The sequence below is a fragment of the Lissotriton helveticus genome, chromosome 5_1 (assembly GCF_964261635.1).
Source record: "Lissotriton helveticus chromosome 5_1, aLisHel1.1, whole genome shotgun sequence".
NCBI lineage: Eukaryota > Metazoa > Chordata > Amphibia > Caudata > Salamandridae > Lissotriton > Lissotriton helveticus.
Genome location: NC_136065.1, coordinates 1,651,240,559 through 1,651,263,504, shown reverse-complemented (window position 1 = coordinate 1,651,263,504; position 22,946 = coordinate 1,651,240,559). Strand labels below are relative to the sequence as shown.

Genomic DNA, 22,946 nt, shown 5'->3' with positions numbered 1-22,946 from the left:
ATGTGTCCTGCTGTGTTTATTTTTATACTGTAGGCGGTATGCAAGGATGGAAAATATATTATTTATAGTTATTTAGGTTTACATCCCATTGTGTTTTTTACAGCTCCTTTCAATTAAAGCACTTTTTTGGAATCTATATAATGAGAATGTCACCAGTACGATAATCTTTTGTTTTCTTTTTTGCATTTAAACCTCTTTCTTCATGAGATTAAAGCTCAGTAAATGATTTACATAGCTCTGGATGTTTCCAGAAGTGGAGAGAAACTGTTTTGAAAGTTGTACAAACTGCTCCTTCCTGGATATTCCAATTTACACACACTCAAAGGTTGTATACATTTCACCAATCCTGACTTGCCCTATTCAAGTAGCTGAACGCCTTTCACCACCTCTAGAAACAACAGTTACACCAATCCAATTCAAATCATTTTTTCCAGAGGAATATCTTCTGCCGGGTCAAAAATGCATCTGACAAAGATAGGTGTTTAAAAATCTACTTTGTAGTTTCAGAACATCAACATGACTCTGAATAGTACAGAAGTAAAATGGTACCATTTCAAAGTTCCTAATACCTCATAAGCTTCTGAGAGGAAGCATGTAATAAATATATTTATTTTTCTGGAATAGGAAGAGTGGACATTGGTTTGCACCTTAGATGGGACGTGAAAGCACAATCCCTGGCTTAGGAGGCCAGTGCCTTATCCATTAGGCCACTGAGGCACAGATAAATACCAGTAATCTAGAGGCATTATTTAAATGTATTCAATCGTCCAACACTGGTGTCTGCACACAGGGCATTTCTCAGTTCTCTCCATAAGTAAACTTCCAATTTTCATCCTCTTCCATCCCCGACTTTAACACTCTGTTCTGTGCTATAATGGAGACTCTGTATTTCTAGCAAGTGGAGAGATATTGGAGGAGAACCATTTTCGAATCAACACTTCTTCTTCCATCGATGCTTTTCTCAATAAACTGGGCTTTGACAGTGGTATCAAGCCGTCTTTGTCTTCAGCAGGACACAGAAACAGGCACCAAGTCTACTAACCAAGTTCAACCACACTCTGCAACTTAATAGACCAGTGCTTTACAAATAAGCCATCTGTGTCATCAGCAAAGGCAGCCAATGTGCCAATCCTTTATAATTCTTCTGTAGTACTTTTCTTTCTCGTTGGCAAAATGAGCACTTTAACTGCACAAATCATACAGATTTTACACTTGAAGCACTACATGAACACATACTTACACACCTTGCAGTTCATCTACACCCACTTAAGCTAAAACCCATTCTGTCAAGTCAGAATTCTGCAAACCTAGTACATATTCAGTGCATGTACATAGAAGCACTTTTTAATGCCACTTAAATGCACTAGATTTTAGACTGAAGATGCAATCTAAATGACTGTGCAGTATGTACTCCACTTTATTATTAATTAGGAATGAGAACATGATGGCTATAAGAGTATTGGAAGAGCCTGCTTCCATTCTGAATGGAAACCTGAATTGTGTGACCATTGTCAAAAACCGACCACGAAGGGACTCGAACCCTCAATCTTCTGATCCGAAGTCAGACGCCTTATCCATTAGCGATACAGAAAAGGGGATGGTGATGAACAGAGTGTCTGAATTAAGCAGACCACTCTTACCCAGTCCAAAGATCAGGGCTTGATCCATCACCGTTATTTATCTCACTGCCCCATCCCAGCTCAGAACCTGGCTATATGCAAATTAGTCTGTCCCTGGCCCAGTGCATCATGGGAACAGGGCAGACCAAACTACCAAGCCAATTCTTCACCAGAAAGGAGACAAGCTACCGGGGACCGGTTTCTGGCATTTCAGCCTCTTCGGCCCGGCTTGCTTGAATCCTGATGGAGCAGTGAGAAAGGGACTCATGTCTGAGTATACCCTGCCACACCTATAGTGGCCAAAAACGATACAGAAAAGGGGATGGTGATGAACAGAGTGTCTGAATTAAGCAGACCACTCTTACCCAGCCTTATCCATTAGGCCACGCGGTCATGTGTCCTGCTGTGTTTATTTTTATACTGTAGGTGCTATGCAAGGATGGAAAACATAATATTTATAGTTATTTAGGTTTACATCCCATTGTGTTTTCTTTCAGCTCCTTTCAATTAAAACACTTTATTGGAATCTATATAATGAGAATGTCACCAGTACGATAAGCTATTGTTTTCTTTTTTGCATTTAAACCTCTTTCTTCATGAGATTAAAGCTCAGTGTATGCTTTTTATAGCTCGGGATGTTTCCAGAAGTGGAGAGAAACTGTTTTGAAAGTAGTACAAACTGCTCCTTCCTGGATATTCCAATTTACACACACTCAAAGGTTGTATACGTTTCATGAATCCTGACTTACCCTATTTAAGTAGCTAAAAGCCTTTCACCACCTCTAGAAACAACAGTTACACCAATCCAATTCAAATGATTTTTTCCAAAGGAATATCTTCTGCCGGGTCAAAAATGCATCTGACAAAGATAGGTGTTTCAAAAATCGACTTTGTAGTTTCAGAACATCAACATGACTCTGAAGAGTAGAGAAGTAAAATGGTACCATTTCAAAGTTCCTAATACCTTATAAACTTCTGAGAGGAAGCATGTAATAAATATATTTATTTTTCTGGAAAAGGAAGAGTGGACATTGGTTTGCACCTCAGATGGGACTCGAACCCACAATCCTTGGCTTAGGAGGCCAGTGCCTTATCCATTAGGCCATTGAGGCACAGATAGATGACAGCAATCTAGAGGCATTATGTAAATGTATTCAATCGTCCAACACTGGTGTCTGCACACAGGACATTTCTCAGTTCTCTCCATAAGTAAACTTCCAATTTTCATCCTCTTCCATCCCCGACTTTAACACCCTGTTCTGTGCTATAATGGAGACTCTGTATTTCTAGCAAGTGGAGAGATATTGGAGGAGAACCATTTTCGAATCAACACTTCTTCTTCCATGGATGCTTTTCTCAATAAACTGGGCTTTGACAGTGGTATCAAGCCGTCCTTGTCTTCAGCAGGACACAGAAACAGGCACCAAGTCTAACAACCAAGTTCAACCACACTCTGCAACTTAATAGACCAGTGCTTTACAAATAAACCATCTGTGTCATCAGCAAAGGCAGCCAATGTGCCAATCCTTTATAATTCTTCTGTAGTACTTTTCTTTCTCGTAGGCAAAATGAGCATTTTAACTGCACAAATCATACAGATTTTACACTTGAAGCACTACATGAACACATACTTACACACCTTGCAGTTCATCTACACACACTTAAGCTAAAATCCATTCTCTCAAGACAGAATTCTGCAAGCCTAGTACATATTCAGTGCATGTACATAGAAGCACTTTTTAATGACACTTAAATGCACTAGATTTTAGACTGAAGATGCAATCTAAATGACTGTGCAGTATGTACTCCACTTTATTATTAATTAGGAATGAGAACATGATGGCTATAAGAGTATTGGAAGAGCTTGCTTCCATTCTGAATGGAAACCTGAATTGTGTGGCCATTGTCAAAAAGCGACCACGAAGGGACTCGTACCCTCAATCTTCTGATCCGGTCATACGCCTTATCCATTAGGCCACGCGGTCATGTGTCCTGCTGTGTTTATTTTTATACTGTAGGTGGTATGCAAGGATATAAAATATATTATTTATAGTTATTTAGGTTTACATCCCATTGTGTTTTTTTCAGCTCCTTTCAATTAAAGCACTTTTTTGGAATCTATATAATGAGAATGTCACCAGTACGATAATCTTTTGTTTTCTTTTTTGCATTTAAACCTCTTTCTTCATGAGATTAAAGCTCAGTAAATGCTTTACATAGCTCTGGATGTTTCCAGAAGTGGAGAGAAACTGTTTTGAAAGTAGTACAAACTGCTCCTTCCTGGATATTCCAATTTACACACACTCAAAGGTTGTACACATTTCACGAATCCTGACTTGCCCTATTCAAGTAGCTGAAAGCCTTTCACCACCTCTAGAAACAACAGTTACACCAATCCAATTCAAATCATTTTTTCCAGAGGAATATCTTCTGCCGGGTCAAAAATGCATCTGACAAAGATAGGTGTTTAAAAATCTACTTTGTAGTTTCAGAACATCAACATGTCTCTGAAGAGTACAGAAGTAAAATGGTACCATTTCGAAGTTCCTAATACCTCATAAGCTTCTGAGAGGAAGCATGTAATAAATATATTTATTTTTCTGGAAAAGGAAGAGTGGCCATTGGTTTGCACCTCAGATGGGACTCGAACGCACAATCCATGGCTTAGGAGGCCAGTGCCTTATCCATTAGGCCACTGAGGCACAGATAAATGCCAGAAATCTAGAGGCATTATTTAAATGTATTCGATCGTCCAACACTGGTGTCTGCACACAGGACATTTCTCAGTTCTCTCCCTAAGTAAACTTCCAATTTTCATCCTCTTCCATCCCCGACTTTAACACTCTGTTCTGTGCTATAATGGAGACTCAGTATTTCTAGCAAGTGGAGAGATATTGGAGGAGAACCATTTTCGAATCAACACTTCTTCTGTTTAGATTGATGTGCTATATGTCACTATTGCATGTATACAATCTTATTTAAAAGTTGGAAGCTTTGCACAATTTGTGTTAGTGCAGGGGCACAGTTGTTCATATTCATCAGCAAAGGCAGCCAATGTGCCAATCCTTTATAATTCTTCTGTAGTACTTTTCTTTCTCGTAGGCAAAATGAGCACTTTAACTGCACAAATCATACAGATTTTACACTTGAAGCACTACATGAACACATACTTACACACCTTGCAGTTCAACTACACACACTTAAGCTAAAACCCATTCTGTCAAGTCAGAATTCTGCAAACCTAGTACATATTCAGTGCATGTACATAGAAGCACTCTTTAATGCCACTTAAATGCACTAGATTTTAGACTGAAGATGCAATCTAAATGACTGTGCAGTATGTACTCCACTTTATTATTAATTAGGAATGAGAACATGATGGCTATAAGAGTATTGGAAGAGCTTGCCTCCATTCTGAATGGAAACCTGAATTGTGTGGCCATTGTCAAAAAGCGACCACGAAGGGACTCGAACCCTCAATCTTCTGATCCGAAGTTAGACGCCTTATCCATTAGGCCACGCAGTCATGTGTCCTGCTGTGTTTATTTTTATACTGTAGGCGGTATGCAAGGATGGAAAATATATTATTTATAGTTATTTATGTTTACATCCCATTGTGTTTTTTACAGCTCCTTTCAATTAAAGCACTTTTTTGGAATCTATATAATGAGAATGTCACCAGTACGATAATCTTTTGTTTTCTTTTTTGCATTTAAACCTCTTTCTTCATGAGATTAAAGCTCAGTAAATGATTTACATAGCTCTGGATGTTTCCAGAAGTGGAGAGAAACTGTTTTGAAAGTTGTACAAACTGCTCCTTCCTGGATATTCCAATTTACACACACTCAAAGGTTGTATACATTTCACCAATCCTGACTTGCCCTATTCAAGTAGCTGAACGCCTTTCACCACCTCTAGAAACAACAGTTACACCAATCCAATTCAAATCATTTTTTCCAGAGGAATATCTTCTGCCGGGTCAAAAATGCATCTGACAAAGATAGGTGTTTAAAAATCTACTTTGTAGTTTCAGAACATCAACATGACTCTGAAGAGTACAGAAGTAAAATGGTACCATTTCAAAGTTCCTAATACCTCATAAGCTTCTGAGAGGAAGCATGTAATAAATATATTTATTTTTCTGGAATAGGAAGAGTGGACATTGGTTTGCACCTTAGATGGGACGTGAAAGCACAATCCCTGGCTTAGGAGGCCAGTGCCTTATCCATTAGGCCACTGAGGCACAGATAAATGCCAGTAATCTAGAGGCATTATTTAAATGTATTCAATCGTCCAACACTGGTGTCTGCACACAGGGCATTTCTCAGTTCTCTCCATAAGTAAACTTCCAATTTTCATCCTCTTCCATCCCCGACTTTAACACTCTGTTCTGTGCTATAATGGAGACTCTGTATTTCTAGCAAGTGGAGAGATATTGGAGGAGAACCATTTTCGAATCAACACTTCTTCTTCCATCGATGCTTTTCTCAATAAACTGGGCTTTGACAGTGGTATCAAGCCGTCTTTGTCTTCAGCAGGACACAGAAACAGGCACCAAGTCTACTAACCAAGTTCAACCACACTCTGCAACTTAATAGACCAGTGCTTTACAAATAAGCCATCTGTGTCATCAGCAAAGGCAGCCAATGTGCCAATCCTTTATAATTCTTCTGTAGTACTTTTCTTTCTCGTTGGCAAAATGAGCACTTTAACTGCACAAATCATACAGATTTTACACTTGAAGCACTACATGAACACATACTTACACACCTTGCAGTTCATCTACACCCACTTAAGCTAAAACCCATTCTGTCAAGTCAGAATTCTGCAAACCTAGTACATATTCAGTGCATGTACATAGAAGCACTTTTTAATGCCACTTAAATGCACTAGATTTTAGACTGAAGATGCAATCTAAATGACTGTGCAGTATGTACTCCACTTTATTATTAATTAGGAATGAGAACATGATGGCTATAAGAGTATTGGAAGAGCCTGCTTCCATTCTGAATGGAAACCTGAATTGTGTGACCATTGTCAAAAACCGACCACGAAGGGACTCGAACCCTCAATCTTCTGATCCGAAGTCAGACGCCTTATCCATTAGCGATACAGAAAAGGGGATGGTGATGAACAGAGTGTCTGAATTAAGCAGACCACTCTTACCCAGTCCAAAGATCAGGGCTTGATCCATCACCGTTATTTATCTCACTGCCCCATCCCAGCTCAGAACCTGGCTATATGCAAATTAGTCTGTCCCTGGCCCAGTGCATCATGGGAACAGGGCAGACCAAACTACCAAGCCAATTCTTCACCAGAAAGGAGACAAGCTACCGGGGACCGGTTTCTGGCATTTCAGCCTCTTCGGCCCGGCTTGCTTGAATCCTGATGGAGCAGTGAGAAAGGGACTCATGTCTGAGTATACCCTGCCACACCTATAGTGGCCAAAAACGATACAGAAAAGGGGATGGTGATGAACAGAGTGTCTGAATTAAGCAGACCACTCTTACCCAGCCTTATCCATTAGGCCACGCGGTCATGTGTCCTGCTGTGTTTATTTTGATACTGTAGGTGCTATGCAAGGATGGAAAACATAATATTTATAGTTATTTAGGTTTACATCCCATTGTGTTTTCTTTCAGCTCCTTTCAATTAAAACACTTTATTGGAATCTATATAATGAGAATGTCACCAGTACGATAAGCTATTGTTTTCTTTTTTGCATTTAAACCTCTTTCTTCATGAGATTAAAGCTCAGTGTATGCTTTTTATAGCTCGGGATGTTTCCAGAAGTGGAGAGAAACTGTTTTGAAAGTAGTACAAACTGCTCCTTCCTGGATATTCCAATTTACACACACTCAAAGGTTGTATACGTTTCATGAATCCTGACTTACCCTATTTAAGTAGCTAAAAGCCTTTCACCACCTCTAGAAACAACAGTTACACCAATCCAATTCAAATGATTTTTTCCAAAGGAATATCTTCTGCCGGGTCAAAAATGCATCTGACAAAGATAGGTGTTTCAAAAATCGACTTTGTAGTTTCAGAACATCAACATGACTCTGAAGAGTAGAGAAGTAAAATGGTACCATTTCAAAGTTCCTAATACCTTATAAACTTCTGAGAGGAAGCATGTAATAAATATATTTATTTTTCTGGAAAAGGAAGAGTGGACATTGGTTTGCACCTCAGATGGGACTCGAACCCACAATCCTTGGCTTAGGAGGCCAGTGCCTTATCCATTAGGCCATTGAGGCACAGATAGATGACAGCAATCTAGAGGCATTATGTAAATGTATTCAATCGTCCAACACTGGTGTCTGCACACAGGACATTTCTCAGTTCTCTCCATAAGTAAACTTCCAATTTTCATCCTCTTCCATCCCCGACTTTAACACCCTGTTCTGTGCTATAATGGAGACTCTGTATTTCTAGCAAGTGGAGAGATATTGGAGGAGAACCATTTTCGAATCAACACTTCTTCTTCCATGGATGCTTTTCTCAATAAACTGGGCTTTGACAGTGGTATCAAGCCGTCCTTGTCTTCAGCAGGACACAGAAACAGGCACCAAGTCTAACAACCAAGTTCAACCACACTCTGCAACTTAATAGACCAGTGCTTTACAAATAAACCATCTGTGTCATCAGCAAAGGCAGCCAATGTTCCAATCCTTTATAATTCTTCTGTAGTACTTTTCTTTCTCGTAGGCAAAATGAGCATTTTAACTGCACAAATCATACAGATTTTACACTTGAAGCACTACATGAACACATACTTACACACCTTGCAGTTCATCTACACACACTTAAGCTAAAATCCATTCTCTCAAGACAGAATTCTGCAAGCCTAGTACATATTCAGTGCATGTACATAGAAGCACTTTTTAATGACACTTAAATGCACTAGATTTTAGACTGAAGATGCAATCTAAATGACTGTGCAGTATGTACTCCACTTTATTATTAATTAGGAATGAGAACATGATGGCTATAAGAGTATTGGAAGAGCTTGCTTCCATTCTGAATGGAAACCTGAATTGTGTGGCCATTGTCAAAAAGCGACCACGAAGGGACTCGTACCCTCAATCTTCTGATCCGGTCATACGCCTTATCCATTAGGCCACGCGGTCATGTGTCCTGCTGTGTTTATTTTTATACTGTAGGTGGTATGCAAGGATATAAAATATATTATTTATAGTTATTTAGGTTTACATCCCATTGTGTTTTTTTCAGCTCCTTTCAATTAAAGCACTTTTTTGGAATCTATATAATGAGAATGTCACCAGTACGATAATCTTTTGTTTTCTTTTTTGCATTTAAACCTCTTTCTTCATGAGATTAAAGCTCAGTAAATGCTTTACATAGCTCTGGATGTTTCCAGAAGTGGAGAGAAACTGTTTTGAAAGTAGTACAAACTGCTCCTTCCTGGATATTCCAATTTACACACACTCAAAGGTTGTATACATTTCACGAATCCTGACTTGCCCTATTCAAGTAGCTGAAAGCCTTTCACCACCTCTAGAAACAACAGTTACACCAATCCAATTCAAATCATTTTTTCCAGAGGAATATCTTCTGCCGGGTCAAAAATGCATCTGACAAAGATAGGTGTTTAAAAATCTACTTTGTAGTTTCAGAACATCAACATGACTCTGAAGAGTACAGAAGTAAAATGGTACCATTTCGAAGTTCCTAATACCTCATAAGCTTCTGAGAGGAAGCATGTAATAAATATATTTATTTTTCTGGAAAAGGAAGAGTGGCCATTGGTTTGCACCTCAGATGGGACTCGAACCCACAATCCTTGGCTTAGGAGGCCAGTGCCTTATCCATTAGGCCATTGAGGCACAGATAGATGACAGCAATCTAGAGGCATTATGTAAATGTATTCAATCGTCCAACACTGGTGTCTGCACACAGGACATTTCTCAGTTCTCTCCATAAGTAAACTTCCAATTTTCATCCTCTTCCATCCCCGACTTTAACACCCTGTTCTGTGCTATAATGGAGACTCTGTATTTCTAGCAAGTGGAGAGATATTGGAGGAGAACCATTTTCGAATCAACACTTCTTCTTCCAAGGATGCTTTTCTCAATAAACTGGGCTTTGACAGTGGTATCAAGCCGTCCTTGTCTTCAGCAGGACACAGAAACAGGCACCAAGTCTAACAACCAAGTTCAACCACACTCTGCAACTTAATAGACCAGTGCTTTACAAATAAACCATCTGTGTCATCAGCAAAGGCAGCCAATGTGCCAATCCTTTATAATTCTTCTGTAGTACTTTTCTTTCTCGTAGGCAAAGTGAGCATTTTAACTGCACAAATCATACAGATTTTACACTTGAAGCACTACATGAACACATACTTACACACCTTGCAGTTCATCTACACACACTTAAGCTAAAATCCATTCTCTCAAGACAGAATTCTGCAAGCCTAGTACATATTCAGTGCATGTACATAGAAGCACTTTTTAATGACACTTAAATGCACTAGATTTTAGACTGAAGATGCAATCTAAATGACTGTGCAGTATGTACTCCACTTTATTATTAATTAGGAATGAGAACATGATGGCTATAAGAGTATTGGAAGAGCTTGCTTCCATTCTGAATGGAAACCTGAATTGTGTGGCCATTGTCAAAAAGCGACCACGAAGGGACTCGTACCCTCAATCTTCTGATCCGGTCATACGCCTTATCCATTAGGCCACGCGGTCATGTGTCCTGCTGTGTTTATTTTTATACTGTAGGTGGTATGCAAGGATATAAAATATATTATTTATAGTTATTTAGGTTTACATCCCATTGTGTTTTTTTCAGCTCCTTTCAATTAAAGCACTTTTTTGGAATCTATATAATGAGAATGTCACCAGTACGATAATCTTTTGTTTTCTTTTTTGCATTTAAACCTCTTTCTTCATGAGATTAAAGCTCAGTAAATGCTTTACATAGCTCTGGATGTTTCCAGAAGTGGAGAGAAACTGTTTTGAAAGTAGTACAAACTGCTCCTTCCTGGATATTCCAATTTACACACACTCAAAGGTTGTATACATTTCACGAATCCTGACTTGCCCTATTCAAGTAGCTGAAAGCCTTTCACCACCTCTAGAAACAACAGTTACACCAATCCAATTCAAATCATTTTTTCCAGAGGAATATCTTCTGCCGGGTCAAAAATGCATCTGACAAAGATAGGTGTTTAAAAATCTACTTTGTAGTTTCAGAACATCAACATGACTCTGAAGAGTACAGAAGTAAAATGGTACCATTTCGAAGTTCCTAATACCTCATAAGCTTCTGAGAGGAAGCATGTAATAAATATATTTATTTTTCTGGAAAAGGAAGAGTGGCCATTGGTTTGCACCTCAGATGGGACTCGAACGCACAATCCATGGCTTAGGAGGCCAGTGCCTTATCCATTATGCCACTGAGGCACAGATAAATGCCAGAAATCTAGAGGCATTATTTAAATGTATTCGATCGTCCAACACTGGTGTCTGCACACAGGACATTTCTCAGTTCTCTCCCTAAGTAAACTTCCAATTTTCATCCTCTTCCATCCCCGACTTTAACACTCTGTTCTGTGCTATAATGGAGACTCAGTATTTCTAGCAAGTGGAGAGATATTGGAGGAGAACCATTTTCGAATCAACACTTCTTCTGTTTAGATTGATGTGCTATATGTCACTATTGCATGTATACAATCTTATTTAAAAGTTGGAAGCTTTGCACAATTTGTGTTAGTGCAGGGGCACAGTTGTTCATATTCATCAGCAAAGGCAGCCAATGTGCCAATCCTTTATAATTCTTCTGTAGTACTTTTCTTTCTCGTAGGCAAAATGAGCACTTTAACTGCACAAATCATACAGATTTTACACTTGAAGCACTACATGAACACATACTTACACACCTTGCAGTTCAACTACACACACTTAAGCTAAAACCCATTCTGTCAAGTCAGAATTCTGCAAACCTAGTACATATTCAGTGCATGTACATAGAAGCACTCTTTAATGCCACTTAAATGCACTAGATTTTAGACTGAAGATGCAATCTAAATGACTGTGCAGTATGTACTCCACTTTATTATTAATTAGGAATGAGAACATGATGGCTATAAGAGTATTGGAAGAGCCTGCTTCCATTCTGAATGGAAACCTGAATTGTGTGACCATTGTCAAAAACCGACCACGAAGGGACTCGAACCCTCAATCTTCTGATCCGAAGTCAGACGCCTTATCCATTAGGCCACGCGGTCATGTGTCCTGCTGTGTTTATTTTTATACTGTAGGTGCTATGCAAGGATGGAAAAGATTATATTTATAGTTATTTAGGTTTACATCCCATTGTGTTTTCTTTCAGCTCCTTTCAATGAAAACACTTTTTTGGAATCTATATAATGAGAATGTCACCAGTACGATAAGCTATTGTTTTCTTTTTTGCATTTAAACCTCTTTCTTCATGAGATTAAAGCTCAGTATATGCTTTTCATAGCTCGGGATGTTTCCAGAAGTGGAGAGAAACTGTTTTGAAAGTAGTACAAACGGCTCCTTCCTGGATATTCCAATTTACACACACTCAAAGGTTGTATACATTTCATGAATCCAGACTTACCCTATTTAAGTAGCTAAAAGCCTTTCACCACCTCTAGAAACAACAGTTACACCAATCCAATTCAAATGATTTTTTCCAAAGGAATATCTTCTGCCGGGTCAAAAATGCATCTGACAAAGATAGGTGTTTCAAAAATCGACTTTGTAGTTTCAGAACATCAACATGACTCTGAAGATACAGAAGTAAAATGGTACCATTTCAAAGTTCCTAATACCTTATAAGCTTCTGAGAGGAAGCATGTAATACATATATTTATTTTTCTGGAAAAGTAAGAGTGGACATTGGTTTGCACCTCAGATGGGTCTCGAACCCACAATCCCTGGCTTAGGAGGCCAGTGCCTTATCCATTAGGCCACTGAGGCACAGATAGATGACAGCAATCTAGAGGTATTATGTAAATGTATTCAATCGTCCAACACTGGTGTCTGCACACAGGACATTTCTCAGTTCTCTCCATAAGTAAACTTCCAATTTTCATCCTCTTCCATCCCCGACTTTAACACTCTGTTCTGTGCTATAATGGAGACTCTGTATTTCTAGCAAGTGGAGAGAAATTGGAGGAGAACCATTTTCGAATCAACACTTCTTCTTCCATGGATGCTTTTCTCAATAAACTGGGCTTTGACAGTGGTATCAAGCCGTCCTTGTCTTCAGCAGGACACAGAAACAGGCACCAAGTCTACTAACCAAGTTCAACCACACTCTGCAACTTAATAGACCAGTGCTTTACAAATAAGCCATCTGTGTCATCAGCAAAGGCAGCCAATGTGCCAATCCTTTATAGTTCTTCAGTAGTACTTTTCTTTCTCGTAGGCAAAATGAGCATTTTAACTGCACAAATCATACAGATTTTACACTTGAAGCACTACATGAACACATACTTACACACCTTGCAGTTCATCTACACACACTTAAGCTAAAATCCATTCGCTCAAGTCAGAATTCAGCAAACCTAGTACATATTCAGTGCATGTACATAGAAGCACTTTTTAATGCCACTTAAATGCACTAGATTTTAGACTGAAGATGCAATCTAAATGACTGTGCAGTATGTACTCCACTTTATTATTAATTAGGAATGAGAACATGATGGCTATAAGAGTATTGGAAGAGCTTGCTTCCATTCTGAATGGAAACCTGAATTGTGTGGCCATTGTCAAAAAGAGACCACGAAGGGACTCAAACCCTCAATCTTCTGATCCGAAGTCAGACGCCTTATCCATTAGGCCACGCGGTCATGTGTCCTGCTGTGTTTATTTTTATACTGTAGGTGCTATGCAAGGATGGAAAAGATAATATTTATAGTTATTTAGGTTTACATCCCATTGTGTTTTCTTTCAGCTCCTTTCAATTAAAACACTTTTTTGGAATCTATATAATGAGAATGTCACCAGTACGATAAGCTATTGTTTTCTTTTTTGCATTTAAACCTCTTTCTTCATGAGATTAAAGCTCAGTAAATGCTTTACATGGCTCTGGATGTTTCCAGAAGTGGAGAGAAACTGTTTTGAAAGTTGTACAAACTGCTCCTTCCTGGATATTTCAATTTACACACACTCAAAGGTTGTATACATTTCACGAATCCTGACTTGCCCTATTCAAGTAGCTGAAAGCCTTTCACCACCTCTAGAAACAACAGTTACACCAATCCAATTCAAATCATTTTTTCCAGAGGAATATCTTCTGCCGGGTCAAAAATGCATCTGACAAAGATAGGTGTTTAAAAATCGACTTTGTAGTTTCAGAACCTCAACATGACTCTGAAGAGTACAGAAGTAAAATGGTACCATTTCAAAGTTCCTAATACCTCATAAGCTTCTGAGAGGAAGCATGTAATAAATATATTTATTTTTCTGGAATAGGAAGAGTGGACATTGGTTTGCACCTTAGATGGGACGCGAAAGCACAATCCCTGGCTTAGGAGGCCAGTGCCTTATCCATTAGGCCACTGAGGCACAGATAAATGCCAGTAATCTAGAGGCATTATTTAAATGTATTCAATCGTCCAACACTGGTGTCTGCACACAGGGCATTTCTCAGTTCTCTCCATAAGTAAACTTCCAATTTTCATCCTCTTCCATCCCCGACTTTAACACTCTGTTCTGTGCTATAATGGAGACTCTGTATTTCTAGCAAGTGGAGAGATATTGGAGGAGAACCATTTTCGAATCAACACTTCTTCTTCCATGGATGCTTTTCTCAATAAACTGGGCTTTGACAGTGGTATCAAGCCATCTTTGTCTTCAGCAGGACACAGAAACAGGCACCAAGTCTACTAACCAAGTTCAACCACACTCTGCAACTTAATAGACCAGTGCTTTACAAATAAGCCATCTGTGTCATCAGCAAAGGCAGCCAATGTGCCAATCCTTTATAATTCTTCTGTAGTACTTTTCTTTCTCGTTGGCAAAATGAGCACTTTAACTGCACAAATCATACAGATTTTACACTTGAAGCACTACATGAACACATACTTACACACCTTGCAGTTCATCTACACCCACTTAAGCTAAAACCCATTCTGTCAAGTCAGAATTCTGCAAACCTAGTACATATTCAGTGCATGTACATAGAAGCACTTTTTAATGCCACTTAAATGCACTAGATTTTAGACTGAAGATGCAATCTAAATGACTGTGCAGTATGTACTCCACTTTATTATTAATTAGGAATGAGAACATGATGGCTATAAGAGTATTGGAAGAGCCTGCTTCCATTCTGAATGGAAACCTGAATTGTGTGACCATTGTCAAAAACCGACCACGAAGGGACTCGAACCCTCAATCTTCTGATCCGAAGTCAGACGCCTTATCCATTAGCGATACAGAAAAGGGGATGGTGATGAACAGAGTGTCTGAATTAAGCAGACCACTCTTACCCAGTCCAAAGATCAGGGCTTGATCCATCACCGTTATTTATCTCACTGCCCCATCCCAGCTCAGAACCTGGCTATATGCAAATTAGTCTGTCCCTGGCCCAGTGCATCATGGGAACAGGGCAGACCAAACTACCAAGCCAATTCTTCACCAGAAAGGAGACAAGCTACCGGGGACCGGTTTCTGGCATTTCAGCCTCTTCGGCCCGGCTTGCTTGAATCCTGATGGAGCAGTGAGAAAGGGACTCATGTCTGAGTATACCCTGCCACACCTATAGTGGCCAAAAACGATACAGAAAAGGGGATGGTGATGAACAGAGTGTCTGAATTAAGCAGACCACTCTTACCCAGCCTTATCCATTAGGCCACGCGGTCATGTGTCCTGCTGTGTTTATTTTTATACTGTAGGTGCTATGCAAGGATGGAAAACATAATATTTATAGGTATTTAGGTTTACATCCGATTGTGTTTTCTTTCAGCTCCTTTCAATTAAAACACTTTTTTGGAATCTATATAATGAGAATGTCACCAGTACGATAAGCTATTGTTTTCTTTTTTGCATTTAAACCTCTTTCTTCATGAGATTAAAGCTCAGTATATGCTTTTCATAGCTCGGGATGTTTCCAGAAGTGGAGAGAAACTGTTTTGAAAGTAGTACAAACGGCTCCTTCCTGGATATTTCAATTTACACACACTCAAAGGTTGTATACGTTTCATGAATCCAGACTTACCCTATTTAAGTAGCTAAAAGCCTTTCACCACCTCTAGAAACAACAGTTACACCAATTCAATTCAAATGATTTTTTCCAAAGGAATATCTTCTGCCGGGTCAAAAATGCATCTGACAAAGATAGGTGTTTAAAAAGCGACTTTGTAGTTTCAGAACATCAACATGACTCTGAAGATACAGAAGTAAAATGGTACCATTTCAAAGTTCCTAATACCTTATAAGCTTCTGAGAGGAAGCATGTAATACATATATTTATTTTTCTGGAAAAGTAAGAGTGGACATTGGTTTGCACCTCAGATGGGTCTCGAACCCACAATCCCTGGCTTAGGAGGCCAGTGCCTTATCCATTAGGCCATTGAGGCACAGATAGATGACAGCAATCTAGAGGCATTATGTAAATGTATTCAATCGTCCAACACTGGTGTCTGCACACAGGACATTTCTCAGTTCTCTCCATAAGTAAACTTCCAATTTTCATCCTCTTCCATCCCCGACTTTAACACCCTGTTCTGTGCTATAATGGAGACTCTGTATTTCTAGCAAGTGGAGAGATATTGGAGGAGAACCATTTTCGAATCAACACTTCTTCTTCCATGGATGCTTTTCTCAATAAACTGGGCTTTGACAGTGGTATCAAGCCGTCCTTGTCTTCAGCAGGACACAGAAACAGGCACCAAGTCTAACAACCAAGTTCAACCACACTCTGCAACTTAATAGACCAGTGCTTTACAAATAAACCATCTGTGTCATCAGCAAAGGCAGCCAATGTGCCAATCCTTTATAATTCTTCTGTAGTACTTTTCTTTCTCGTAGGCAAAATGAGCATTTTAACTGCACAAATCATACAGATTTTACACTTGAAGCACTACATGAACACATACTTACACACCTTGCAGTTCATCTACACACACTTAAGCTAAAATCCATTCTCTCAAGACAGAATTCTGCAAGCCTAGTACATATTCAGTGCATGTACATAGAAGCACTTTGTAATGCCACTTAAATGCACTAGATTTTAGACTGAAGATGCAATCTAAATGACTGTGCAGTATGTACTCCACTTTATTATTAATTAGGAATGAGAACATGATGGCTATAAGAGTATTGGAAGAGCTTGCTTCCATTCTGAATGGAAACCTGAATTGTGTGGCCATTGTCAAAAAGCGACCACGAAGGGACTCGAACCCTCAATCTTCTGATTCGGTCAGACGCCTTATCCATTAGGCCACGCGGTCATGTGTCCTGCTGTGTTTATTTTTATACTGTAGGTGGTATGCAAGGATATAAAATATATTATTTATAGTTATTTAGGTTTACATCCCATTGTGTTTTTTTCAGCTCCTTTCAATTAAAGCACTTTTTTGGAATCTATATAATGAGAATGTCACCAGTACGAAAATCTTTTGTTTTCTTTTTTGCATTTAAACCTCTTTCTTCATGAGATTAAAGCTCAGTAAATGCTTTACATAGCTCTGGATGTTTCCAGAAGTGGAGAGAAACTGTTTTGAAAGTAGTACAAACTGCTCCTTCCTGGATATTCCAATTTACACACACTCAAAGGTTGTATACATTTCACGAATCCTGACTTGCCCTATTCAAGTAGCTGAAAGCCTTTCACCACCTCTAGAAACAACAGTTACACCAATCCAATTCAAATCATTTTTTCCAGAGGAATATCTTCTGCCGGGTCAAAAATGCATCTGACAAAGATAGGTGTTTAAAAATCTACTTTGTAGTTTCAGAACATCAACATGACTCTGAAGAGTACAGAAGTAAAATGGTACCATTTCAAAGTTCCTAATACCTCATAAGCTTCTGAGAGGAAGCATGTAATAAATATATTTATTTTTCTGGAAAAGGAAGAGTGGCCATTGGTTTGCACCTCAGATGGGACTCGAACGCACAATCCATGGCTTAGGAGGCCAGTGCCTTATCCATTAGGCCACTGAGGCGCAGATAAATGCCAGAAATCTAGAGGCATTATTTAAATGTATTCGATCGTCCAACACTGGTGTCTGCACACAGGACATTTCTCAGTTCTCTCCCTAAGTAAACTTCCAATTTTCATCCTCTTCCATCCCCGACTTTAACACTCTGTTCTGTGCTATAATGGAGACTCAGTATTTCTAGCAAGTGGAGAGATATTGGAGGAGAACCATTTTCGAATCAACACTTCTTCTGTTTAGATTGATGTGCTATATGTCACTATTGCATGTATACAATCTTATTTAAAAGTTGGAAGCTTTGCACAATTTGTGTTAGTGCAGGGGCACAGTTGTTCATATTCATCAGCAAAGGCAGCCAATGTGCCAATCCTTTATAATTCTTCTGTAGTACTTTTCTTTCTCGTAGGCAAAATGAGCACTTTAACTGCACAAATCATACAGATTTTACACTTGAAGCACTACATGAACACATACTTACACACCTTGCAGTTCAACTACACACACTTAAGCTAAAACCCATTCTGTCAAGTCAGAATTCTGCAAACCTAATACATATTCAGTGCATGTACATAGAAGCACTCTTTAATGCCACTTAAATGCACTAGATTTTAGACTGAAGATGCAATCTAAATGACTGTGCAGTATGTACTCCACTTTATTATTAATTAGGAATGAGAACATGTTGGCTATAAGAGTATTGGAAGAGCCTGCTTCCATTCTGAATGGAAACCTGAATTGTGTGACCATTGTCAAAAACCGACCACGAAGGGACTCGAACCCTCAATCTTCTGATCAGAAGTCAGACGCCTTATCCATTAGGCCACGCGGTCATGTGTCCTGCTGTGTTTATTTTTATACTGTACGTGCTATGCAAGGATGGAAAAGATAATATTTATAGTTATTTAGGTTTACATCCCATTGTGTTTTCTTTCAGCTCCTTTCAAATTAAAACACTTTTTTGGAATCTATATAATGAGAATGTCACCAGTACGATAAGCTATTGTTTTCTTTTTTGCATTTAAACCTCTTTCTTCATGAGATTAAAGCTCAGTATATGCTTTTCATAGCTCGGGATGTTTCCAGAAGTGGAGAGAAACTGTTTTGAAAGTAGTACAAACGGCTCCTTCCTGGATATTCCAATTTACACACACTCAAAGGTTGTATACGTTTCATGAATCCAGACTTACCCTATTTAAGTAGCTAAAAGCCTTTCACCACCTCTAGAAACAACAGTTACACCAATCCAATTCAAATGATTTTTTCCAAAGGAATATCTTCTGCCGGGTCAAAAATGCATCTGACAAAGATAGGTGTTTCAAAAATCGACTTTGTAGTTTCAGAACATCAACATGACTCTGAAGATACAGAAGTAAAATGGTACCATTTCAAAGTTCCTAATACCTTATAAGCTTCTGAGAGGAAGCATGTAATACATATATTTATTTTTCTGGAAAAGTAAGAGTGGACATTGGTTTGCACCTCAGATGGGTCTCGAACCCACAATCCCTGGCTTAGGAGGCCAGTGCCTTATCCATTAGGCCACTGAGGCACAGATAGATGACAGCAATCTAGAGGCATTATGTAAATGTATTCAATCGTCCAACACTGGTGTCTGCACACAGGACATTTCTCAGTTCTCTCCATAAGTAAACTTCCAATTTTCATCCTCTTCCATCCCCGACTTTAACACTCTGTTCTGTGCTATAATGGAGACTCTGTATTTCTAGCAAGTGGAGAGAAATTGGAGGAGAACCATTTTCGAATCAACACTTCTTCTTCCATGGATGCTTATCTCAATAAACTGGGCTTTGACAGTGGTATCAAGCCGTCCTTGTCTTCAGCAGGACACAGAAACAGGCACCAAGTCTACTAACCAATTTCAACCACACTCTGCAACTTAATAGACCAGTGCTTTACAAATAAGCCATCTGTGTCATCAGCAAAGGCAGCCAATGTGCCAATCCTTTATAATTCTTCTGTAGTACTTTTCTTTCTCGTAGGCAAAATGAGCATTTTAACTGCACAAATCATACAGATTTTACACTTGAAGCACTACATGAACACATACTTACACACCTTGCAGTTCATCTACACACACTTAAGCTAAAATCCATTCGCTCAAGTCAGAATTCAGCAAACCTAGTACATATTCAGTGCATGTACATAGAAGCACTTTTTAATGCCACTTAAATGCACTAGATTTTAGACTGAAGATGCAATCTAAATGACTGTGCAGTATGTACTCCACTTCATTATTAATTAGGAATGAGAACATGATGGCTATAAGAGTATTGGAAGAGCTTGCTTCCATTCTGAATGGAAACCTGAATTGTGTGGCCATTGTCAAAAAGAGACCACGAAGGGACTCAAACCCTCAATCTTCTGATCCGAAGTCAGACGCCTTATCCATTAGGCCACGCGGTCATGTGTCCTGCTGTGTTTATTTTTATACTGTAGGTGCTATGCAAGGATGGAAAAGATAATATTTATAGTTATTTAGGTTTACATCCCATTGTGTTTTCTTTCAGCTCCTTTCAATTAAAACACTTTTTTGGAATCTATATAATGAGAATGTCACCAGTACGATAAGCTATTGTTTTCTTTTTTGCATTTAAACCTCTTTCTTCATGAGATTAAAGCTCAGTAAATGCTTTACATAGCTCTGGATGTTTCCAGAAGTGGAGAGAATCTGTTTTGAAAGTTGTACAAACTGCTCCTTCCTGGATATTTCAATTTACACACACTCAAAGGTTGTATACATTTCACGAATCCTGACTTGCCCTATTCAAGTAGCTGAAAGCCTTTCACCACCTCTAGAAACAACAGTTACACCAATCCAATTCAAATCATTTTTTTCAAAGGAATATCTTCTGCCGGGTCAAAAATGCATCTGACAAAGATAGGTGTTTCAAAAATCGACTTTGTAGTTTCAGAACATCAACATGACTCTGAAGAGTACAGAAGTAAAATGGTACCATTTCAAAGTTCCTAATACCTCATAAGCTTCTGAGAGGAAGCATGTAATAAATATATTTATTTTTGTGGAAAAGGAAGAGTGGACATAGGTTTGCACCTCAGATGGGACTCGAACCCACAATCCTTGGCTTAGAAGGCCAGTGCCTTATCCATTAGGCCACTGAGGCACAGATAAATGCCAGTAATCTAGAGGCATTATTTAAATGTATTCAATCGTCCAACACTGGTGTCTGCACACAGGACATTTCTCAGTTCTCTCCATAAGTAAACTTCCAATGTTCTTCCTCTTCCATCCCCGACTTTAACACTCTGTTCTGTGCTATAATGGAGACTCTGTATTTCTAGCAAGTGGAGAGATATTGGAGGAGAACCATTTTCGAATCAACACTTCTTCTTCCATGGATGCTTTTCTCAATAAACTGGGCTTTGACAGTGGTATCAAGCCGTCCTTGTCTTCAGCAGGACACAGAAACAGGCACCAAGTCTACTAACCAAGTTCAACCACACTCTGCAACTTAATAGACCAGTGCTTTACAAATAAGCCATCTGTGTCATCAGCAAAGGCAGCCAATGTGCCAATCCTTTATAATTCTTCTGTAGTACTTTTCTTTCTCGTAGGCAAAATGAGCATTTTAACTGCACAAATCATACAGATTTTACACTTGAAGCACTACATGAACACATACTTACACACCTTGCAGTTCATCTACACACACTTAAGCTAAAATCCATTCTCTCAAGTCAGAATTCTGCAAACCTAGTACATATTCAGTGCATGTACATAGAAGCACTTTTTAATGCCACTTAAATGCACTAGATTTTAGACTGAAGATACAATCTAAATGACTGTGCAGTATGTACTCCACTTTATTATTAATTAGGAATGAGAACATGATGGCTATAAGAGTATTGGAAGAGCTTGCTTCCATTCTGAATGGAAACCTGAATTGTGTGGCCATTGTCAAAAAGCGACCACGATGGGACTCGAACCCTCAATCTTCAGATCCGAAGTCAGTTGCCTTATCCATTAGGCCACGCAGTCATGTGTCCTGCTGTGTTTATTTTTATACTGTAGGTGGTATGCAAGGATGGAAAATATATTATTTATAGTTATTTAGGTTTACATCCCATTACTTGTTGGCTATCGGTCTCGCGCCCGTATTTAGCCTTAGATGGAGTTTACCACCCGCTTTGGGCTGCATTCCCAAGCAACCCGACTCCGAGAAGACCCGATCCCGGCGCGCCGGGGGCCGCTACCGGCCTAACACCGTCCGCGGGGTGAGCCTCGATCAGAAGGACTTGGGCCCCCTGAGCGACGCCGGGGAGTCGGTCTTCTGTACGCCACATTTCATCCGTGGCGGACCGTTCGCCTGGCCCCTTTCTCGGGGGCCAGACGCGCCGGCGGCATACCTCCGCGGCAGGACCCGGCGAGGGACCCTGCCACGATCGATCGGGGGGGGTCTGAACTTGTGGGGGGACGAAGGGGAAGCGGAGCTAACCCTGCGACGGCCCCAGCCGCGTCCCGAGGAAGCCCCGGGGCGATTGACGATCGAGCGACCCTCAGACAGGCGTAGCCCCGGGAGGAACCCGGGGCCGCAAGGTGCGTTCGAAGTGTCGATGATCAATGTGTCCTGCAATTCACACTAATTCTCGCAGCTAGCTGCGTTCTTCATCGACGCGCGAGCCGAGTGATCCACCGCCAAGAGTCACAGGCAACTTTTCCAAAACGTTCACCCACCTGCCGCAGCAGGAGAGGTGGGAGGAAGGCGACGCCGTCCGTCCTGCCGCCCGCGCGGCAAGACGGCCCGGGCGCCCCGTTCAAGGCTTCCCCTCTGGGAGTCAGACTGCACCGTTGGGTGAAAAAAAACATTGCCGGGCGCTCGGCCCGGGAGTCCCACCATACCCGCCCGGCGGGCGGGAGAGGAAGGGGGCTCCCGGTGCGACGGGAGCAGGCTGCCCCGCAGCCGCCGGTCCCTCCCGGGGTAACCGGGAGGGCCCACGCGAGTCTTTTCCAACCCCTCGGCCCGGCCTCACGGGACCGGGTCGAACCGGGTACCTGGCAACGAGGGAAGGTCGCTCCACCTGCACGTCGGCCGCCCGCCGCCGGGCGGCCCCCCGAGCCATGCCCGCGGGCTGGCGATCGGCCCACCCCACCCTTTGCCCGTGTCAGAGGCGCCGGATGG

General features: G+C 40.3%; 9 non-coding genes across 9 annotated transcripts; all 9 read right to left on the bottom strand.

Moving 5' to 3' along the window:
• Nucleotides 1-5,072: 5,072 nt before the first annotated feature.
• On the bottom strand, nt 5,073-5,145 carry TRNAR-UCG (transfer RNA arginine (anticodon UCG)). The gene has a single exon. It is a non-coding gene; the product is annotated as a tRNA-Arg (tRNA).
• Nucleotides 5,146-11,807: 6,662 nt separating this feature from the next.
• On the bottom strand, nt 11,808-11,880 carry TRNAR-UCG (transfer RNA arginine (anticodon UCG)). Its single transcript has one exon. It is a non-coding gene; the product is annotated as a tRNA-Arg (tRNA).
• Nucleotides 11,881-12,525: 645 nt separating this feature from the next.
• Nucleotides 12,526-12,598, bottom strand: TRNAR-CCU (transfer RNA arginine (anticodon CCU)). Its single transcript has one exon. It is a non-coding gene; the product is annotated as a tRNA-Arg (tRNA).
• An 802-nt stretch (nt 12,599-13,400) lies between these two features.
• Nucleotides 13,401-13,473, bottom strand: TRNAR-UCG (transfer RNA arginine (anticodon UCG)). Its single transcript has one exon. It is a non-coding gene; the product is annotated as a tRNA-Arg (tRNA).
• Nucleotides 13,474-16,130: 2,657 nt separating this feature from the next.
• TRNAR-CCU (transfer RNA arginine (anticodon CCU)) lies at nt 16,131-16,203 on the bottom strand. Its single transcript has one exon. It is a non-coding gene; the product is annotated as a tRNA-Arg (tRNA).
• A 2,341-nt stretch (nt 16,204-18,544) lies between these two features.
• TRNAR-UCU (transfer RNA arginine (anticodon UCU)) lies at nt 18,545-18,617 on the bottom strand. Its single transcript has one exon. It is a non-coding gene; the product is annotated as a tRNA-Arg (tRNA).
• A 646-nt stretch (nt 18,618-19,263) lies between these two features.
• TRNAR-CCU (transfer RNA arginine (anticodon CCU)) lies at nt 19,264-19,336 on the bottom strand. The gene has a single exon. It is a non-coding gene; the product is annotated as a tRNA-Arg (tRNA).
• An 802-nt stretch (nt 19,337-20,138) lies between these two features.
• Nucleotides 20,139-20,211, bottom strand: TRNAR-UCG (transfer RNA arginine (anticodon UCG)). The gene has a single exon. It is a non-coding gene; the product is annotated as a tRNA-Arg (tRNA).
• Nucleotides 20,212-22,317: 2,106 nt separating this feature from the next.
• LOC144756798 (5.8S ribosomal RNA) lies at nt 22,318-22,471 on the bottom strand. The gene has a single exon (XR_013595305.1). It is a non-coding gene; the product is annotated as a 5.8S ribosomal RNA (ribosomal RNA).
• Between the last annotated feature and the right edge of the window lie 475 nt (nt 22,472-22,946).